Source organism: Pavona decussata, unplaced genomic scaffold (genome assembly GCF_977016875.1).
Source record: "Pavona decussata unplaced genomic scaffold, jaPavDecu1.1 SCAFFOLD_48, whole genome shotgun sequence".
Lineage (NCBI taxonomy): Eukaryota > Metazoa > Cnidaria > Anthozoa > Scleractinia > Agariciidae > Pavona > Pavona decussata.
The window spans coordinates 2,612,501-2,616,211 of NW_028145470.1; the positions used below are offsets into that span (position 1 = coordinate 2,612,501).

Genomic DNA, 3,711 nt, shown 5'->3' on the forward strand with positions numbered 1-3,711 from the left:
TTTTGCCTTACTTTCTGTGGGTGTGGAGCTGACATAAGCCGGCCTTGGAGCACTGAGTTCGCGAACACGTGAGAGCATTTGAAGACGAATGGAAATCGTTCTTCGGGAAATATTTGAGTCTTCTTACAAGGTAATTGTCAACAAACTTTTGCTATTGAGTCTATATTCTAATAATTAATGAAACATTCTGGACTCATTCTCTTTAAAGTCCGGCGTGTAGTATGCGTGTATGGTTAGTCTCATTCAGTTCGGCGTATAGGATGCAATTCTAAATTATCAAATGAAAGCTATATGTTCCCGTGTTTATTTTGCTGTACAAGGTGATCCTAACATTTATAGAAATAAAATTTCAAATTATGGCCATTGAGATAAGCAGTACTTTCCTGTGGTGCTGTTTATTATGCTGTACAAGGTGGTTTTAACTTTTGAGCCCGCGGATAAAATCCTATTAAAGTGTGGTGATACTTTCAAATGGTGCTGTTTAGTTTGTTGTAAAACTATTCAAATGGAGGATACTGAGCAATATTTTCTTTCAAAGCTAATCGGTACTTTCCACCGCAGTATCTAGTATTAAAATTGCTGTTAGTTACTGTAACTTTTGTAATATTCTTTTGAATATTACAGCTTTATCTGACTTGGATCCTTTTTACTCGTAATTCTGCAGCAATTGACCATCCGATACCTTACAAGCAAAGTTCTTGTGGTCGCCGTGTACAGACAAACAGAAGAATTCCCTCGATCTCGGGTTAGTGTGCGTTATGAATGTTACTTTATCTTGAGAAGTGAATAGTTTGCAAATGTATATAATAAGATACAGTAAAACACATTGCAAGATTTTTTCTTTTTCCTTTTTTTTTTTTTTTGCTTTGTTTTGTTTTGTTGGTAATTGATTTTGTTGTTACGTTCTTTGTTGGCGGGTGGGGGGGGGGGAAGGGGGGGGGGAGGGGTAAGGATTGTTTTCAAATAAACCAAACTGATTGCAGGACTGACACTACTGCAAAGGGCTTATTTATTTGGGCCAATATTTCAACTAGTACAACTAGTCTTCCTCAGGGCCCGGCAGAGAACTCTGACCCTGTAACTCTGGCCCTGAAGAAGACTAGTTGTACTAGTTGAAATATTGGCCCAAATAAATAAGCCCTTTGCAGTAGTGTCAGTCCTGCAATCAGTTTGGTTTATTTACACGTAAAGTGACGTCTGGCACGTGCATTTCTAGTACAAGAGATCCGGCAACGGAACGTATTCAGAACAGTGTATTTTGCGTCGTGTGGTCCCCTGCATCCAAAAGTTTCGTGATTGTTTTCAACTGTCGCAAACAACTTCCGTCTGTAATCGACTAAGATCAAAAAGTATATGTAATGTAAACGGTAAAAGCAAAGAGCAAGATATAATGTACTGTGTGAAAATATAGTTGTATGGGAGCCAGAAGTATACGAAGTAGCAATTTTTCCCAGCCTACAAACTAATTATTTGCCAGGAACCTGATCCCTGATTAATGCTCCTGTTGTTTGCTTTATGATGTGCTGAAGAAGGCATGGCGAACGGCAATGCTCGAACTGCCATACTTTAGTCCAGGCTGCATTGACCAACTTAATCATTATGTTGCGTTTCAATTAAGTAATTTCTGTTCCTGTTCGGGTGGAGCTTTCTGATACACGCGGATACACGTGTTTGAAGGTACCGCAGATAAATTATCTTTTTTTCCTTGTGGGCTCAAAATGGGTGCCCAGTCTTCTCTCCTGTTGGAAACGCCTGGGGAATAACTAATTTAGCATGGGACGGATTTTACCAAATTCGACTTGAAATTTCAGGTTTTGTAGGAAAATTTTGCTTTTCTTAAATTTGCAAACCGTTGCTATTGGATTTAAGTGATTTTGGAGTAGAAAAGTGGGAAATTTTGATGGAAAATTCGATTATTCCTTGATGTATCCTGAAATGTAAGATCCATGGTTCCAAAGTTGTGCTCTATGGCAAAGAGGTACGTAGGCTCATCAGAAACTTCATTTCATTATTTTCTGGCGGCAAGTTAAAAGAGCGTTAATTTAATTGTAAACTTAAGGCATACTCCAATACGTTATTCACGTTTAAGAAAATTCTGAAACCAGGGAAGTGAGGCTGCATCAAAGTTACAAAATTAAGACGTTCAGGTATCTTCTTTTTTCGATACCATTTTCAAAAAACGTAGGGTGATAGTTACATGAAAATCAATCAAGGTATTTAAGGGCCTCGACAGGCTAGAGCCATATATTGTTAGTGGCAACTATTTTGTTGTTGATCGTAAAAAGTTATTGATAGTAAAAATCTAATGTATGAACCAAGTTACCGATATATACCACAAAAAATTAAGTTTACCTTTTCAAAAAGGAAAACTACTTTTGTTGTAGATAAAAAATGCTGCAGTGTTATCATTGATAACTTGTTTTACCCATTCTGTGAGATTCTGAGGAAACAATTAAGTTCTCGAACTTCAAACAAATAAGAGAAAACAAAAGCAATATTCGCATGGCTCTTGCATGTAGTCTCTTCTTAGTTTGGTCGAAAGTTACACTAAAACCAAATCAGCGGCAGTGAGTGTCCGAAAATTAGATGTTTCGGTGCAGTTGTTCCATCAGCATATTATTTAACATGTCTGTTCATAGTTGTTGTGAAACATGCTTAAATTTTCATATCCTTCACCAAATTATTCTTTTTAATCAAACTTCAAAATCAATTGAGGGAACTAAACTACAAGATTGCTGCTTTTTCGGCTGCTGTTTAACAAGCTGAGGGTGCAACACAAATTATCACTTTTGAAATGTCCTCAATAAATAAGTACGCAGTGCATGATTATACTTGATTGTACTTGAATGTTTCGAATCAAAACTTCAAAAACAATATTTCCTTAATTAAAAATGCACAACATTTTCAGTAGTAAATTAGATAATTGGCAAGGAATCGGGAAAACTTCAATGTGGCTGTTTGTTAAAGAGTGAACTCTTTCTCCAAGCAGACTTTAACAGCTGTTGTGAATGCTGCTGCAGTATAATTTAGTGCAAAAGTCAATCACATCTATGTTATGGTGTGTCAAAATAGCACATCTTGAACAAAAACAAATGATATAAATATATAAAATTATAGTTCTCAAACTCATTAGTAATTCATCAAGGGAAAACAAAGTAAAAATGTATAGAATTCCAAAAATTATTTTTGGCACCTTGGGTCCTATTTCCATTGAAAAAAAAAACACAGGTGGACACCTCATTTCTCCACTGAGTTATTAAACCATTGAATTTTGTATTCACTTTCAAGGTTAACCAATTTGTGTAGCTGTTTTCAACTGATCATTTAATTTGTGATTATCTCTTAGCATTCAGGTTGCAATAGATGTAATGCACAAGGATGTCGATCATACAGAATGCATGGAAGAGGACAACAGACTGCCAGATTTCACGAATGATGAGGATTAATCATTGGACACTGTTAAGCTAATGATCATTGGATTCAGGTTTAGACTTAATTTACTTTAAGCAAGTAGATTTGGTTTTCTATTGACTGTCAAAAAATGCCAATAACAATCACACATGCTCAAACATATCAAGAAACATATTACTGCATGATGGAAAGCACCGATCGAAAGCATGCAAAAGCCAACATGAGCTATTAATTTTTAGTTTTGGGTTTTTTCAAGGTGTTTCTTTGATTCCAGAAAATGTCTGTGCCTCTACCAGGAAG

The 3,711-nt window shown here is 36.1% G+C and overlaps 1 long non-coding RNA gene across 1 annotated transcript in view; it reads left to right on the forward strand.

Annotated features, from left to right (window-relative positions):
* Nucleotides 1–3,448, forward strand: part of LOC146481760 (uncharacterized) — a 3,785-nt gene extending 337 nt beyond the window's left edge. Inside the window, exons 1-3 of the long non-coding RNA XR_014864326.1 lie at nt 1–130; nt 665–745; nt 3,347–3,448. The exon at nt 1–130 is cut by the window's left edge and continues 337 nt beyond it. This is a non-coding gene — a long non-coding RNA (uncharacterized LOC146481760). The remainder of the gene's footprint in view (nt 131–664; nt 746–3,346) is intronic.
* Nucleotides 3,449–3,711: the final 263 nt, after the last annotated feature.